The sequence below is a fragment of the Symphalangus syndactylus genome, chromosome 9 (assembly GCF_028878055.3).
Source record: "Symphalangus syndactylus isolate Jambi chromosome 9, NHGRI_mSymSyn1-v2.1_pri, whole genome shotgun sequence".
Lineage (NCBI taxonomy): Eukaryota > Metazoa > Chordata > Mammalia > Primates > Hylobatidae > Symphalangus > Symphalangus syndactylus.
In genome coordinates, this window is record NC_072431.2 from 32,655,732 (window position 1) to 32,675,613 (window position 19,882).

General features: G+C 37.8%; 1 protein-coding gene across 2 annotated transcripts in view; it reads right to left on the reverse strand.

The window, feature by feature from the left end:
• CERS6 (ceramide synthase 6) overlaps positions 1-19,882 on the reverse strand; it is a 342,305-nt gene that overhangs the window by 134,843 nt on the left and 187,580 nt on the right. The gene's annotated exons all lie outside the window — the stretch shown is intronic.

The following is a 19,882-nucleotide window of genomic DNA, read 5'->3' on the forward strand; positions in this document are numbered from 1 at the left end:
GGAAAGATCTAAAATTAACAACCTAACATCATAACTGAAAGAATTAAAGGAACGAGAACAAATGAACCCCAAAGCTAGCAGAAGACAAGAAATAACCAAAATCAGAGCTGAATTAAAGGAAATCAAGACATGAAAAATGATTCAAAAGATCAACACATCCAGAAGTTGGTTTTTTGGAAAAAATTCATAAGATACACAGGCCACTAGCTAGATTAATAAAGAAAAAAAAAGAGAAGATCCAAATAAACACAATTAGAAATGACAAAGGGGATGTTACCACTGACCCCAACAGAAATAAAAATAACCACCAGAAACTACTAGGAACACCTCTGCACACACAAACTAGAAAACTGAGAAGAGATGGGTAAATTCCTGGACACATATACCCCTCAAGACGGAACTAGAAAGAAACTCATTTCCTGAACAGACCAGTAACGAGCTCCGAAATGGAATTAGTAATAAATAGCCTACCAACAACAACAACAAAAAGCCCAGGACCTGATGGATTCACAGCTGAATTCTACCAGATTACAAAGAAGAGTTGGTACCGTTCCTACGGAAACTATACCAAAAAACTGAGGAGGAGAAACTCTTCCCCAAGTCAATCTATGAGGCCAGCAATCATCCTGATACCAAAACCTGGCAGAGACACAACAACAAAAGAAAACTTCAGGCCAATATTCTTGATAAACATCAACACAAAAATCCTCAACAAAGTACTTGCAAATCAAATCCAGCAGCACCTCAAAACGCTAATCCATCATGATCAAGTAGGCTTCATCCCTGGGATGCAAAGTTGGTTCAACATACGCAAATCAATCAATGTGATCCATCACACAAACAGAACTAAACGCAAAAGCAACATGATTGTGTAAACAGATGCAGAAAAGGCTTCTGATAATATTCAACACCCTTCATGTTAAAAATTCTCAGTAAACCAGGTATTGAAAGAACATACCTAAAAATAATAAGAGCCATCTATGACAAACCCACAGCCAACATTATACTGAATGGGCAAAAGCTGGAAGCATTCCCCTTGAAAACTAGCACAAGACAAGGATCTCTCTCACCACTCCTATTCAACACAGTATTAGAAGTCCTAGCAAGAGCAATCAGACAAAGAAAGAAATAAAATGCATCCAAATAGGAAGAGGGGACATCAAAGTATCTCTGTTTGTAGACAATATGATTCGATATTGGCCCAAAAGCTCTTTTAGCTGATAACTTCGGCAAAGTTTCAGGATACAAAATCAATGACAAAAATCACTAGCATTCCTATACACTAACAACAGTCAAGCCAAGAGCCAAATCAAAGAAGCAATCCTATTCACAACTGCTATAAAAAGAATAAAATACCAAGGAATACAGCTAACCAGGAAGGTAAAAGATCTCTATAATCATAATTAGAAAACATTGCTCAAAGAAATCAGTGAAGACACAAACAACAAAACACCCTATGCTCATGGATAGGAAGAATCAATATAATTAAAACGGCTGCACTGCCCAAATCAATTTACCGATCAATATTATTCCTATCAAACTACCAATGACATTTTTCACAGAACTAGAAAAAGCTATTTTAAAATTCATATGAAACCAAAAAAGAGCCTGAATAGCCAAGGCAGTCCTAAGCAAAAAGAACAAAGCTGGAGATATCATGTTACCTGATTTCAAACTATACTACAAGGCTACAGTAACCAAAATATCCTGGCACTGGTAGCAAAACAGGCACATAGACCAATGGAACAGAATAGAGAGTCCAGAAATAAGCCCACACACCTACGACCATCTGATCTTTGACAAAAACAAGCAATGGGGAAAAGACTCCCTATTCAATAAATGGTGCTGAAATAACTTGCTAGCCATATGCAGAGAAGACTGAAGCTGGACCCCTTCCTTACACCATATACAAAAATCAACTCAAGATAGATTAAAGACTTAAATGTAAAACACAAAACTATAAAAACCCTGGAAAACAACGTAGGTGATACCATCCTGGACATAGGAACACACAAAGATTTCATGACAAAGATACCAAAAGCAATCGCAACAAAAGCAAAACTTGACAAGTGGGATCTAATTAACTTAAGAGCTTCTGCACAGCAAAAGAAAATATCAGCAGAGTAAACAAACAACCTATAGAATGGGAGAAAATATTTGCAAACTATGCATCTGACAAAGGTTTAATATGCAGGATCTATAAGGAACTAAACAAATTTACAAGAGAAAAGCAACCCCATTAAAAAGTGGGCAAAGAAAATCAACAGGAACTTTTCAAAAGAAGACATACATGTGGCCAACAAGCACATGAAAAAAAAGCTCAATACTGCTGATGGTTAGAGAAATGCAAATAAAAACCATGATGAGATACCATCTCACACCAGTCAGAATAGCTATTATTGAAAAGTCAACAAGTAACAGATGCTGGCAAAGTTTCAGAGAAAAGGGAACACTTACACACTGTTGATGGGAGTGCAAATTAGTTAAACCATTGTGGAAAGCAGTATGGCAATTCCTCAAAGAGCTAAAAGCAGAACTACCATTTAATCCAGCAATCCCATTACTGGGTATATACCCAGAGGAATATAAATCATTCCACCATAAAAACACATGGATGTGAACGTTCACTGAAGCACTATTCACAATAGCAAAGACATGGAATCAACCAAAATGGCCATCAATGACAGACTGGATAAAGAAAATGTGGCTTGTATACACCAAGGAATACAATGCAGCCAGAAAAAAAGAAAAAGAGCATGTCTTTTGTGGGAACATGGATGGACCTGGAGACCATTGTCTTTAGCAAACTAACACAGAAACAGAAAACCAAATACCACATCTTCTCACTTATAGGTGGAAGCTAAGTGATGACAACTTATTAACACAAGGAAGGAAACAACAGACACTGGGGCCTCCTTGATGGTAGTGGGTGGGAGGAAGGAGAGGAGCAGAAAAGATAACTATTGGGTACTGGGCTTAATACCTGGGTGATGAAATAATCTGTGATATGATGAAACCCCTGTGATATGAGTTTACCTCTGTAACAACCTTCACATGTAGCCCCAAATCTAAAATGTAAGTTAAAAGATTTTTTTAAATAAAATTATTTGTATTTTATACTAAGCATAACTTTTTTAAAAAGGCAAAATAAGGAACAGGGTTTTTTCCCTCTCTCCAAAAACAAACTCAAAAAATTATATTCATTATCTTCATTAAAATATGGATGTACCTTTTTTCGTTCCTCTCCTGCTAAGTTAGAGACTCTAAATGAAAAAGTGCTTTCTCATCTCTGTGGAAAAAGAGATCACATAAAACCACACAGTTTTGCCAGTTAGTGAGTAGTCATTCTTCTTGGGTAAGGTGGGATGCAAGGAGAAGAGAATAAATCTTTTAAAAAAATTCCCCTCTGTCTTTTCTCCCCTTTTAGAAGTTACTCTCTCTCTCTCTTTCTCTCTCTCTCTCTATATATATATAGATCTATATATATATATATAGAGAGAGAGAGAGAAATATATATATATATTTTATATATATATATATATTTTTTTTAGATTCAGTCTCGCTCTGTCACCCAGGCTGGAGTGCAGTGGTGTGATCTCAGCTCACTGCAACCTCCGCCCCCAGGTTCAAGCAATTCTCCTGCCTCAGCCTCCTGAGTAGCTGGGATTAAAAGTGTGCACCACCATGCCTGGCTAATTTTTGTATTTTTAATAGAGACGGGGTTTCACCATGTTGGTCAGGCTGGTCTCGAACTCCTGACCTCGTGATCCACCTGTCTCGGCCTCCCAAAGTGCTGGGATTACAGGCATGAGCCACTGCGCCCAGCCTAGAAGTTACTTTTACTACGTTGAGAACATTCTGCTTATCTCTTCTTTCTCTTTTTAAGTTCAGTCTTACCTCTTCAGTGCCTGGTAAGTCTTCCTAACAAGGAGGAAATGGTTTACCTGCCTGAAATTGGCTGTCAGCTGACTTTTCTTGGGTATGCCTAACAAAATCTGCAAGTGATACACAAGAAGCTGTTTCACCTGCATGTGGACCAATGCCAGGGACAACAAGGAGCATGGCTGCTGCAGTGGCTAACACAGGTCTCCTTGCCTCCAGTCTTTGTGAATTTTAATTCATTCTGCACATCGTGACCAGCTTTCCTTTCTCCAACTCAATCATCTGTCATTTCTTTATGCTTTCCCTACTAAACAGAAGCTGAATGCTTGACCCAACCTTTGTTAATCTGCCTCACTTGCCTCTCATCATTCTCATACCTGCTGCCTCCTCTCTTCCCCATCCCCAAACACAACTCTTCCCACATTCCAGACTTACCACTTTCTATTATTCCCCTTCACCTCCTTTCTTCATCTTCCTGAGCTGAAGCTTCCTTCATCCTCAGTCACATGCTCAGTTCAGACTTCCCTGAGCACCCTCTCTGAAATCCTCCCTCCCCCTTCTGTAATCCTAGACATCTATTTTCATCATCACTACAGCACTTACCATGTGCTGCCTGATGTCAAAAATACTTGCAAGCAAGTCATATCTTCTATTAGCCTGTAAGCTGTTTAAGGATAAAGAATATGTGACCTTTCCACAGAAAGATTTTTATGCTATATCAGTTCTTAACAAAATGGCATTTCCCTCTGGATATACTAGTGAATGCCTTCTCAGAGATCAGGAGACACCAGTAGGGGACCTGCATGGTATGGTAGGCTGAATAATGGCACCCAAAGATATCCACATCTTAAATTCTGGAACTTGTGAATGTTACCTTATACGGCAAAAGAAACTGAAGATGTAATTATGGACCTCGAGAAGAAGAAATTATCCGGGCGTATAGCAAGGAGACAGAGGGAGGTTTGACTACAAAGGAGAAGGCGATCTGATGACAGAAGTAGAGATTAGAGTGATGGATTTTGAAGATGGAAGAAGCTGCCATGAGCCAAGGAATACAGGCAGCCACTGTGAGCCGAAAAATGCAAGGAAAGGAATTCTCCCTCCTGAGGGAGATGACAATAATGATTAACTGGTATCAAGACGTAAATTCTATTTTTAGTTTCTACACTCCCATCTAAAGGGCTACAGTAGTTATAATAAGTGATGTATAGAATGGTGCATTTTTGGTGGTAGCATTCAGTAATCAGAATCTTGCTAGTCTTTGACAAAACATTATGCTATCAACACTTCTTGTACTACATAGAAATCAACTAGAGGAGTCCATTCTCTAAAGTCAAACAACTGGCTAATAAGAAAAGGTAAGTGGGGAATCATTTTCCTGCCTAGCCCCACCCAACAACAACAACAACGAAATTATAAATTAGGTTTATAGGGCCTCACTCAAGTTGTATCCCATAGCATTTGGTAATTTTGTTTTTACAGTTTCTTTTATAATTCACATGAAATCAAACTAATTAGCAAAGTATCACTTTATCAATTTCTTTATAGCTTCAAGTACTAGCTTAAGTAAAAATTGAGGTGAGGATGGAAGGGGCTGTGATTAGGAACAAAGCAAACAGAGCTAGTTCTTGCTTCATGCTTCAGATAGCAGTGATGCGTGCACATACATACACGTGGGCAGAACACTGTGGTATAGTTATTACCTCTGCCCATTCAGATCGAATAGCTAGTGCCAAATATAACTCTTCTGCCATACTGAACACCATGCATCCTATTAAGAAACTGTGTTATGATACCACATCATTTACTCTTAACCCCCTAATCAAGGGTCTGCTATGGAGAGGAACATGCATCCACAAAGGAGATCCTGACAATTCACAACAAGACTATTAGCTGTAGAAACAGAATATGTTTACTTATGCTGTTTTTACTAAATGTCCCTAGTATGCAAGTCATTATAGGCACAATTCCTAGAATATTATCAATTAATGCTCCTAAGCAATATGGGCCTTTACTGTACTCTGGAAAGAGAGGGCAAGTGAAATGCTAAAATGGTTATGCTCCATTCTGCAACTTTCATTATACTTCCAGGAAACCTTGTACTGTGCCAGGGAGAGGCAAGAATACCTGATCTTCCATTCTGAGGGCCCAAGAGTCAGTTTGATGCTCCCTGATTACTCTGTTAACACTGTAGTAATGGAGACATCATGAAGCATCCTTCAGTCACTTCTTAGTGGTGGGACCCTGGATATCAGCCACCACAACTTCACTAACCAGATCACACATGTATATGTGTATGTACACACACAATCTCCTTTAAACACAAGACAAAAATACTGGAAAATTCCCAACTAACCAACTATTCAGAACTAACATTCTGAGGGTAGATCTTTTTTGTGTTTTTGAGACAGAGTCTCATTCCATCTCCCAGGCTGGAGTGTAGTGGCACGATCATAGCTCACTGCTGCTTCAACCTCCTGGGCTCAATAGACCTGCTCACCTCAGCCACAGTGTCTGGCTAATTTTTATATTTTTTTGTAGAGATGGGGTTTTTTCATGTTGCCTAGGTTGGTCTCAAACTCCTGGGTTCAAGTGATATGCCTGCCTCAGCCTCCCAAAGATCTGGGATTATAGGTGTGTGCCACTGCCCCCCCCGCCTATGGTAGATCATTTTTACTGCTAATTCCACATACACTTTTTAAAAAGGCAAAATAATGGGAAATAGGGTAACAAGGGATAATGAGAATTCTCACTTAATTACTATACCATACTTGATTTTAGTCATTAAAGTTCTTTTCCCCAAAAAATTTTTAACAAAATTATTACAAAATAGCAAAGTGGCATTTTTTTTATTCCATTACTCAAGTATGAACCATCTATTTGGCTGGATATCAAGCGCTATAGGAGATTCATGTGGGGTATGAGGCCCTGCTGTGAGCAGCTTACAAAACTGGATGGAAATAAATTTGAGATGAAAGCACTCAGACATGATACTTCATACTTAAGTACTGAATTATACTGTATGATAATAACGGTAATTCCTATTTATTGAACACCTCTTGTGGCTCAGGGACGAAACAAGGTGCTTTACATATATGCAATACAACCTTCCAACCTATACACTAGAGATTTAAAGGGCTTAACATTATAGGTGTTCAATGGTGAGGGGATCCACAAAGAACCTGGGCTGGTAGGTTTTAGGTAAAGGTGAGGACGGTCATTGTATGTACGTGATGCTACATTAGCAAACCCTGAGGAAACCATGCATTTAGCTGCTTGGGACAGGAATGTGTGGGGCAGTGGAAAGTCTAAAGACTAGGTGACAGTTTTACGCTTCACTTGCCTTTGTCAAAGTTGCTAATGTCCAGAGGAAAAGCTGGGGACTTTGTTCGGTGCAGTTTCTATGGGAAGCCAGGGAAGAACTCTCAAGAACAAATTGGTTAAACTGATTACAATCAGTTTAATTGAAAGACACATCTAAAAGAAAATGACATTTCTGGTACAGTAATACTCATCTGGTATTTGAAAGTAAGGCAAGTGGTGCAGAGAAGGGTGAAATGGGGCAGCTGGGAAGGACAAGTGGTCTGAGCAATCATGTCGCCTATGAAAGGGTTAAATAGTCATGAAGGAATAGTGACATCAACATCTGGTGGTTAAGCTCTGCTGGCCAGGATTAAGGATGTAATTTTACAGCAATCCATGTGTGGGTTGGGCCAAGGGATGGAGGAAAGATCTGAAATGACTCTCCGCCACCATCTTTAGTTCCCAACTCCACTCAGTCACCACTCTGGGTATATGGAGAAAGATGAAAAGAGAATACAGAGAAGACATGGGTTAGTGGAAGAGAATGAGTTAATAAGATGAGAGACTATATATTAAGGTCAGGGAGAAGGAAAGTGAGGAAGCCCTTTCCACACAAACACCAGGTATCTTTTACAACGAGGACAAGCAGGAAAACTCAGCCTTCTTTGGCTGAAACGTCCCATCTCCTTAATGCAACATTCCACTTATCACAAAGCCTCATATTATATAAGTATTTTTAGACAAAGCTTAACTTCTCTGCTAGATTACAAAATCCTTGAAGGCAGGAGCCATACCTTCCTCCATCTGACACCATGTCTTGTGCATAGATGCTTAACAAATGTCTGCTAAATTGAATTAGGCTCCCATGTTACTGATGATACCAGGGAAAAGAAGAGTAATAATAGCCTTGGCACCACAAGGTTAGTGTCTCAGACTGTTTCATCCATGGTGCCCACAACCACTGCTGTCATAGGATGGGTGCTCAACAGATACCTAAAGAAAGAACGAACAAATGAACAGAGATCCGTATCTCCCACCAGTATGAACAGAAGCTCTTTGGAAATGGCCAGGAATGGAACACCCTTTAAATCTCAGCTTTTTCTACTTGAATGCTTTATGCCCACATTTCCATTCAGCAACATGCAGGGACTGCTTTGTATGGCAGCTATAGGATTAACAGACGCTATTAAGTTGTTAAGGTAAAGTACACGGTCCTAAGAGCACAGAAATTTGATGCATGTCTAGATATGTAAACACTTACATCACTATCCTTATCGAGAACATTGCCAGCACTCACTCCAGCAGGCTCTCTTTACCCCACTCAGGTAAAACTACCTCTATCAATATAGATTAATTTCTATCAGGGAAAAAGTTATTTTATCCTTTTCACTCTTCACTTTGTTGTGGAAGCCTACATTTCTTGGGCACAAAATGGTCATCTTGTCTGTGCTCTGGAATAGTCATTCCAAGATGACTAGTATCACCAGATTTTTGACTAATAAACCCTAAGCAATGACAACAACGGCCCCCGTCAGGCAGGCCTATTCTCATGTGCATTAATAAATGAGAAGGGAGGCAAACATAAACAAAGCACAAACACTAAGCCATTTGTCCCACCTGACAGCAGACCCAATACCAGATACTCCCTGAACTAGAGTTCCCCTGGAACCACACACACGGAGCTATAATCAGAGCATGAGCTGGTCGGATCGGAATTCCTGCTGTTCTGCTCCACATCAAATACTTGTCCTAAGCACCCCACCCCCGTCCCAAACACACCCAGACAAGATGAGGCCCTTCCCTGCTGAGAAAGAACATTGGCTTCACAAGCAGAAGTAGAACATCTCATTACTTCCCCCAGAAAGCTGTTCTTAAGCAAAGAACATCTGGTTTGTTTCATTATTGTTGTTGATGAGGAAAATGTTCTATTATGGTGATCATTGTATGTGAACGCCATTAGCTCTCAGATTTTATAAAAAACACACTTGAGTAATGCTTTCCTTGCTAAATTCAGTAAATCATTTTTCTTTCTGTGTCAGAGAGGTCTCTGATGATGGTTCAGCTAATGCAGAGTGAATGTGCAGGCACAGATTCTGATACATGGATCGATACTTCATATCAAATTACCTGAATCTTCTGGGAGTTACTAGTTTTCTATTTCCCATGGTAGAAACAGGAGATGAATACTAATACAATTCCCTTCTCAGGCACTGCCTCCGGCCAAAGGAAGCCTGTAAAGCTAGTTTTGTCACAGCATATAAATTAGACCAATGTTTTTCATAGTCAAGCTCAACTCTAAACTTTTGAGTAGAAGTCTATGCCTTTAGGGGACTGTCTAATAATGAAAATCATATTTAAGTGAGTGTTACTTTGGTAGACTCTGACATGCGTTCTTTTTTTTTTATTTCTAGAGTTTCTACAAAGTTGCTATGTTATCAAGTGAGCTGAAAAAATAAGATTTATGGTTTTATAAGACATCAAATCCAGAAACTCTTGCATAATTACAAAAGAGCAAGTACTCAGAAGGCAGCAGCCGCCATTTGCTCTTGGAGTTCAAGGAATCCCCAGTATCTCCCCCAAAAATCTATATTTCAGCTTTAGGAAGTCCTAAAGTCTGTATACCTCACAGCCTGAAGAAAGCTGTCAGTCTGAAATGCCATTCTCTCAAGACATAGCCTAAACACAATGCAGAGACCACATGAGGAAAGGCTTCTCAATGCTCTTTACAGAAAATTTTATAAAACCAAAATCAAAGTATTGCATACCATTAAACAAGAAGCTATAAGCTATAATCTCAGTGCTGATGAAATACCTTTATCATCTGAAAAAGTTTTTAATTTATCCTGGGCAATGGGCAATGTCAAAGTATATTTCCTTAAACGTCAAAATATAAAGTCCAAATTAGCTTCAAAAAAAATCCCTGAAGTGAATTTTTGTTTATATATTTTAATTGATATATAGTAGTTGTACATATTTTGGGGGTAATGTGCTTTTTTTTTGATACCTTTTTTTTTGGATACGATGTGTAATGGTCAAATCAGGGTAACTGGGATATTCATCACCTCAAACATTTTTCTTAGTCCAACCAGTTTCTTAATATGAATAGTATATAGATGGTCTGCTAGTTACATTGTAGAAAATAAATTCATAACATAGAAGGAGAGAAAAAAATTGTTCTGTGGAATGATATCATCTTGTGTAAAAAGGAATTTCTATACCCAGTCTGAAAATTAGGAGATGATTTCTGATGAGATCCAAAAACTATCAAGAATGCAGCAACCACCGATTCTCAGCTTTGCTAGTATGAGCTCAGCTGAAAGTAGTAGATAAATAAAGCAAAACAGTGAGAACTAGGCAAACATAAACAGCTGAATTTTTTTTTTTAGGACCAAACATTTCTATTTCTTCGCCATTTAAATGGAATTCAACTTTTAATTTTTATTTCCTCCTCTTTAAAATTCACAACCTCATGTTCTTTTATGACCCAGGTATACCTAATCCTATGTATAGTCTTTTCCATTCCAATTCCTACATTTTAGAGTTAATTTTATTCAATAGAAAACAAAGTATTAAAGATATATTGAAAAAAACCTCCAAATTTCTACCTGTAAAAGTTTTCATTTTTACCTACTGCTGTGATTTATCCACTACATTACTACCACAGTAAAACATATACATGAGATTGTTACTTTCATGTAACATTCTACTAAACATTTTAAGAATATAGTTTTTCTTAAAAAGATTGCATGTCATTTTGTCACTTTGATAATTTTATTAAAATATTCTTTCAATATGAGACATTAAGTTCTGCTTTGGATTTGCAATTTTATATATGTGTACATATTCATATACATTTAGTGAATATCCATCACCTCCACATTATCACAAGTTGTAATAAGCAACTTCACACATTCACACATCCATATTTTGTGTTCCTGTGTAATTTTTTCTTTCTTTTTTTTAGACGGAGTCTTACTCTATCGCCCCAGGCTGGAGTGCAGTGGCAGGATCTCAGCTCACTGCAACCTCCGCCTACTGGGCTCAAGCAATTCTCCTGCCTCAGCCTCCTGAGTAGCTGGGACTATAGGCGTGTGTCACCAAACCTGGCTAATTTTTTTTTTTTCGTATTTTCAGTAGAGACAGGGTTTCACCATGTTGACCAGGCTGGTCTTGAACTCCTGACCTCGTGATCCACCCGCCTCAGCCTCCCAAAGTGCTGGGATTACAGGCGTGAGCCACTGTGCCCAGCAATTTCTTATTAGGGATAAGTTCATAGGAGTTGGAGTACGAGGTCAAAATACAGGAAGATATTTAAGATTATTCTGCATTACCATGCCACCTTCTAAGGAGGTGGGACCAGCTCACCATACGTATGAGCAATTTCAAATTCTTTACTGAATTAGGGGATATGAGCTGAAAGCCATTAGTTAGGATAGTCTACGTTACTGATTTTAGAGATGAAGCAATTAAATCCAAGAGAGATTAAGAGGCTTACGTAAAGGTCACAAAGCTGATTAATGGCAGAATTCAGTAACAAACCCAGGCGTTCTGACTGCCTCTGCAGGGCCTCACAGTCACGTTATCCTTGGTTTCTCACTGGCCTTGGAATGCCCTCCTCAGATAGAATGCCAGCCACAAGCCAACACAGAAGGAAAATGAGGTAGGGTAAATGAAAGGGACGAGGAGAATCAGAACATATGCAAGAGGGTAGATGTAGGTAGAAGAGGGAAAGGAAAATGCAATAAGCAGCAGCACTGAAGAATTTCCTTTGGTTATTCAAGATCTTTTTGTTGCAGATGTTTACCTATTTGTAAGCATCAAAGCACAGCCAGGACAACGGGTCTTACCGAGTAGGAGGCAGCAACAGAACAGTATTTTTCATGTGAAGGGATGACAATGGACTTACACAAATAATTCCCAGCAGAGACCCCCTCTCTTTTCCCATCTTACAGATGAGAAAAATGAGCTTTCAGAGAGCAAAGGTTCCATTAACTATAATGAGCAGGGTCAAGACTGAAATCTCAATCTTGACTTCCAACTTATCATTCTATACTGACATGACTTTTAGTTTTCATTAGCAAGGTAAATTTACTAATAAAAAGTTACTTAAACTGCTAGCTTTTTAAAACTTATCTAAGTTGTTGTTGTTATTGTTTTTAACCCAGACAGTCCAAAGACAGCAAAACAGGCTTCCAGTTTTGCTTCGGGCAAGTCAATTCATCTTTCTGAAATTGGTTTTTGTTTTCTGAAATGGGAAATTTGGGATAGGTGATCTTTAGGGTCCCTTCCCAATGTTAGTATTATATATCATGTGCACTTCTTATAGAAGTATTTCATGAGGGTCATTTTCATTAAAACCAAATTTAAAGCCTCCTTAAACAGCAACATAGTCCAAGCAATTTTAAGATTTTTAAAATGACACAGAGAACAAAATCTTAAATGGACTCATATTCTAATGGCTAGACAAATTCTATTTTCAGTTTCAAAACAGGCAAAAAAAATTACAATGTTGTTCCCATTTCAGAAAGATTCCAACTAAGCAATAAACAAAAGACAACATCTCAAAGTATGAAACCAGGGAACACTTCGTGGCTTTGTGTGTTGAATTTGAGAACACCGCATGAACAATGAAAGGCTGCACCTTAGTTCAGGTTGGATTCAGAAAGTCTAAGGGAATGGGCAAAGGACTCAGTCTGACGGGGCACTCTCAACCGCAAGTTTTCACCCATCAGTTAGTCATGAAGTCAATGTAATGGGGCAACCTTCATGTTTTAAAAATGTAATAAAATAAGTTATAATAAGATTTATCAGAGTACATTTCAGAATGCAGCAATATGAGACAATTGGGCTAGTTATTGAGATACTGCTGCCGGTCTCACAGCAGAGACTGTGCAAGCCGCACTTCTATTGGCTTTAACGAGCTGGTGCCTCGCCAAGTTTAGCTTCTTAGAAGCACTTGAGGAAGGCTGGAAGGCTGCAAGAGGAAGATGGGACTTGCTCCTTTCTGTTTTGCTTCTAGTTCTTGTCATCACGTTCATCCCCTGCCTCCACACCCACCCAGCAGTGCGTCTTCACTCCAGCAGTAGCAGTTCATTCTAGCAGCAGCAGCTGGTTCCAGTTTGCAGTTTTTCCACATTCCCAGAGCCAAGCCCCTCATGCTCCCTCAGGGACACCAGCTGGTCAGTGTCCCCTTGTCAGAAGTCTTCTCTGGCTCCATGGCTCTTCCTTTGAGCCTCTATGTTCTGTAATCCCCTTGTCCTCACAGTGGCAGTGCCTTCCTGCTATTACTACCTCCACTATACCTCAGTGTGGTGCTAATGGGTGAGGGCCAGTCCTTGAAATGTCTGTTCCAAGTCCATAACAACATAAGGAGCTTACACTCGAGGTAAATTAACTAGATCACTAAGCACACTGTTTTCAGCTAACTTTTCTTCATAGATAGACTTTTTCAAAAATCAGGAGGAGCTGCTTTACATTCAGGTGCGAGCTTCTTATCTCATTGCAGACTGGTAGTAAACAGTAGATCAATTTACTTTGAGCAACACAGGCTTGATGGTTCCCTCTGGTTAATGATTCTTTATATTACAGTCACTTCTAAAATTAACTTCTGGGGTTTCTATCTCCTATGGACCCCTGACTGATACTGAAATTAGACATAGGTATATCTTGAGTAACTTTTCTTTTACATACACACATGTGTGCGAAATGAATTGTGATACAAAATGTACCATATGGGTTGGGCGTGGTGGCTCACACCTATAATCCCAGCACTTTGGGAGGCTGAGGCAGGCAGATCACCTGAGGTCAGGAGTTCGAGACCAGCCTGGCCAACATGGTGAAATCCCATCTCTACTAAAAATACAAAAGTTAGCCTGTCATGGTGGCACATGCATATAATCCCAGCTACTTGGGAGGCTGTGGCACAAGAATCGTTTGAACCCAGGAGCGGGAGGTTGCAGTGGGCCAAGATCGCACCACTACACTCCAGCCGGGGCAGCACAGCGAGACTCCATCTCAAAAAACAAACAAACAAACAAAAACCCCACATGGTCAGACATGCAGTTTATAAGAAAAAACAGAACCCAGGAAAATGTGTTAATTTGTATGCATACACTGTCTGCTAGGACTTCAGAGCACCTTAAGTATTTCTAGGTCTTCTTTAACAAAAGTATTTGACTCTGCCAATTATAATTATGAGCAGACTCTCTTATATACAGCAATTATAGAAGAAGACTATATTGTCAGGCTTACTTTCAACTGCTTAAATATTTCCTACCAACACAGCAGTAACTTTACTGAATAGTTCACTAACATGTCTGTAAGGTTGTTCTGTAGTGTCTACTTCCCTATTTTTTAGGGTAGAATAGGTGCGTATTAAACCACCGTAGAAAATGAGACACAACAGGCTCATCTGACCTAAAGACAGAAGAAAACTGATCAATGCAAGCTGTCAGGGATTTTTCTAACAGCACATGTAATAATCCATATTTTTGATTCTAGAAGTAAGAGGCAGCTGTAGCCTCTCACCTCTTAAAATGGATCCGCTACACTGGTATTATAAGAATTTTCCTACTGTACTTTTTGGAAGAATCTGAGCACAAAGACAAATTTATGCTGTATCGATAGAACTATGTGTTTCTTATTTTCTAAAATTAAAGGTATTATACAAACTTGAATTACCTTGTTTATTTCTGATGCAGCATCCTTAATTTTTTTTCTCTCCGTTTAGATGGGCAAATATATTGTCCATTCCAAGAAAGTTAATACAAATATTTTAAAAATATACATTAAAAGAAATACTAGCAAACCGAATCCAGCAGCACATCAAAAAGCTTATCCACCATAATCAAGTGGGCTTCATCCCTGGGATGCAAGGCTGGTTCAACATACGCAAATCAATAAATGTAATCCAGCATATAAACAGAACCAAAGACAAAAACCACATGATTATCTCAATAGATGCAGAAAAGGCCTTTGACAAAATTCAACAACCCTTCATGCTAAAAACTCTCAATAAATTAGGTATTGATGGGACGTATCTCAAAATAATAAGAGCTATCTACGACAAACCCACAGCCAATATCATACTGAATGGGCAAAAACTGGAAGCATTCCCTCTGAAAACTGGCACAAGACAGGGATGCCCTCTCTCACCGCTCCTATTCAACATAGTGCTAGAAGTTCTGGCCAGAGCAATCAGGCAGGAGAAGGAAATAAAGGGTATTCAATTCGGAAAAGAGGAAGTCAAATTGTCCCTGTTTGCAGATGACATGATTGTATATCTAGAAAACCCCATCGTCTCAGCCCAAAATCTCCTTAAGCTGATTAGCAACTTCAGCAAAGTCTCAGGATACAAAATCAATGTACAAAAATCACAAGCATTCTTGTACACCAATCACAGACAAACAGAGAGCCAAATCATGAGTGAACTCCCATTCACAATTGCTTCAAAGAGAATAAAATACCTAGGAATCCAACTTACAAGGGATGTGAAGGACCTCTTCAAGGAGAACTACAAACCACTGCTCAATGAAATAAAAGAGGATACAAACAAATGGAAGAACATTCCATGCTCATGGGTTAGAAGAATCAATATCGTGAAAATGGCCATACTGCCCAAGGTAATTTATAGATTCAATGCCATCCCCATCAAGCCACCAATGACTTTCTTCACAGAATTGGAAAAAACTACTTTAAAGTTCATATGGAACCAAAAAAGAGCCTGCATCGCCAAGTCAATCCTAAGCCAAAAGAACAAAGCTAGAGGCATCACGCTACCTGACTTCAAACTATACTACAAGGCTACAGTGACCAAAACAGCATGGTACTGGTACCACAACAGAGACATAGATCAATGGAACAGAACAGAGCCCTCAGAAATGATGCCGCATAGCTACAACTATCTGATCTTTGACAAACCTGACAAAAACAAGAAATGGGGAAAGGACTCCCTATTTAATAAATGGTGCTGGGAAAACTGGCTAGCCATATGTAGAAAGCTCAAACTGGATCCCTTCCTTACACCTTATACAAAAATTAATTCAAGATGGATTAAAGACTTAAATGTTAGACCTAAAACCATTAAAATCCTACAAGAAAACCTAGGCAATACCATTCAGGACATAGGCGTGGGCAAGGACTTCATGTCTAAAACACCTAAAGCAATGGCAACAAAAGACAAAATTGACAAATGGGATCTAATTAAACTAAAGAGCTTCTGCACAGCAAAAGAAACTACCATCAGAGTGAACAGGCAACCTACAGAATGGGAGAAAATTTTTGCCACCTACTCATCTGACAAAGGGCTAATATCCAGAATCTACAATGAACTCAAACAAATTTACAAGAAAAAACAAACAACCCCATCAAAAAGTGGGCAAAGGACATGAACAGACACTTCTCAAAAGAAGACATTTATGCAGCCAAAAAACACATGAAGAAATGCTCCTCATCACTGGCCATCAGAGAAATGCAAATCAAAACCACAGTGAGATACCATCTCACACCAGTTAGAATGGCCATCATTAAAAAATCAGGAAACAACAGGTGCTGGAGAGGATGTGGAGAAATAGGAACACTTTTACACTGTTGGTGGGACTGTAAACTAATTCAACCATTGTGGAAGTCAGTGTGGCGATTCCTCAGGGATCTAGAACTAGAAATACCATTTGACCCAGCCATCCCATTACTGGGTGTATACCCAAAGGACTATAAATCATGCTGCTATAAAGACACATGCACACGTATGTTTATTGCGGCACTATTCACAATAGCAAAGACTTGGAACCAACCCAAATGTCCAACAACGATAGACTGGATTAAGAAAATGTGGCACATATACACCATGGAATACTATGCAGCCATAAAAAATGATGAGTTCATGTCCTTTGTAGGGACATGGATGAAACTGGAAAACATAATTCTCAGTAAACTATTGCAAGGACCAAAAACCAAACACCGCATGTTCTCACTCATAGGTGGGAATTGAACAATGAGAACTCATGGACACAGGAAGGGGAACATCACACTCCGGGGACAGTTGTGGGGTTGGGGGAGGGGGGAGGGACAGCATTAGGAGATATACCTAATGCTAAATGATGAGTTAATGGGTGCAGGAAATCAACATGGCACATGGATACACATGTAACAAACCTGCACATTGTGCACATGTACCCTAAAACCTAAAGTATAATAAAAAAAAAAAAGAAGTATTTAAAGTTCTATAAATAAGCAATAATGACTCGGCTAGGTGAAGTCTGCTACCCAAAGAAGGAAGTCACTTGGAAATCATGCTGAGGTTAGGGCAGCTAGGGTAGGCTTGCCAACCGGAGAGAGCTCTGGAATAAGAAAGAGGAGCATGTGTTTCTTGTCAGGTTCAGCCTTTAATAAACTGTGTGACCTTCTGAATGCCACCTACCCTCTTCTGGATTTCTGCTTCCTGAGCTGTGAAATGAGAGGGTTGGACAAGATGGCTTATGAAGTCCTCCAAAGCTATTTCAGTCAGATGAATTCTATGTATGCATTTCTACTTCACATTATGATTAAGACTAAACTACACAGCTCATCGAAAATTGAGTGCTGCTTGGATGGAATTAAAGAAAGAAATTCCCACACAAATTAATTGAACAAGAAGAACAATGTCTAGTTCTTTTTTCCTTTCCTTTTTTTTATTTAAAAAAAAAAAAAAAGCATTTGTTATAACCAGAGGCAGTTGAAAGGAAATTGGCATAAAACTGGTCTAGTTTAAGAAAAAATAATTTCCAAGGAAACAATCTACTGACAGTTCTTCTTACTGCCTTGTGCAGACTCACTGAGGACTGGTGGATAAAAATTATTCTCATTCCATTCCATTTGTTTAGGGACAGAGTGAACCAGAGCTAAGTGTCAAAGTGTTTCCTGTTCTGATGACAGATAACTGCATTGCCGTATGACAGCTAGAGAGGCTATATCCAGCAGGCCTAAAGGAAAAGGGCAAAAACTGCTCATTGTCTCTTTCCTTTCTCACCAACAAAGCCCCTCACCAACAGAAAGAGGCATGAATTTCAAACCTTGACCTTAGTTAACAATCTGACCTTCCCATGAAGCACACCTCCTCCACATCAGCTGAAATTCCATCCAAAGCTGTTTCCTCTTCCAAGGCAGTAAAGTTATAAGCACAAAAGCTCTATAGCCATTCTATTTTTTCTAGATAAGTAAATCTGAAAACTAGAACAGAATTCCAAAATAAGTCATTTAAACCATGTTTATTTACTCCAGTTGAGAATTTCTTCATACACAGAAACCCTGCAGAGTAAAACTCATCCTTCTAAATCAATTCAAATGGCCTCTGGGCCATATGGTCTTATTAAGTGAAAATAAGTGCAGTTACCAAAGGAAAAGACTACAAGTAAAAAACAATCCTCTAAAAAAATACGATAATGAGAAACAACTACTATTTATAATAGAATTCACCACAGTCAGACAATATTTGATAACCCAGATTTTAAAATCTTAAATGTATTTAAAATTTCCATGTCAATATTTACAAGATTAATAATGGATGAAATTTGGTGCATTCACAATTTTAACAAAAATTCTGTAATAAATAAAGATAACACTGATATCACTTTGGAGGCTAATACTATAGAGAGCTTTTAAAAATAATTCCCCATGTTATGCCAAATCACTATTGTTAATATGTGTACGACTATGAGAAGATAGGCCTTCACAGGGTTTTATTTAAGGAGTCTAACCCGATAGTAGTTCCAGTAAGAACTGAAATAACCTGGAAAGACTATAGCAGCCACAAGGAATTACTTTCATAGATTCCAGTCCCTCAGTTCATGCAGAATTATAGTAAAAGCAATAGCAGGGGAAATGATCTTATGAAAGAAATGAAATTTTCCACCAGCAGTTAGTGCTGCCCTGTTAGTAACTAGGCGAGAGAGAGAGAGACAGATATTATATATATAATATGTAATATATAATATATATTATATAATATAATATATTATATATTTATAATATAATAAATATATAATATATATTATATAATATAATAAATATATATTATATAATATAATAAATATATAATATATATTATATAATATAATAAATATATAATATATATTATATAATATAATAAATATATAATATATATTATATAATATAATAAATATATAACATATATTATATAATAAAAATATAATATATATTCTATATAACAAATATATAATATACATTTCTTTATTATATACTATATATTCATATATAATTATATACAATATGTACTATATAGTATATAATATATACTATATATTATATAACAAATACTATATAGTATATATTATATATTATATATTATATTATATATAATATATAACATGTTATATATTATATAATATATAGTATGTTATATATTATATAATATATAGTATGTTATATATTATATAATATATAATATATAGTATGTTATATATTATATAAATATATAATATATTATACATATTATATAAATATAAAATATATAATATGTATAGTTATTTCTACTGGTGAAGAGTACGGTGGTAATACATGCTGCAACAATTCATGTTTTCAAATTGTGTGATGTAGAAACTCTAACTTCTTTCAAAGCATCAGATGGATTTTATAAGCTTCCTAATGTCTGAAAAGTAATAAATAACCCACTGGAGTGAATATGGGACTTAGCAACATCCAA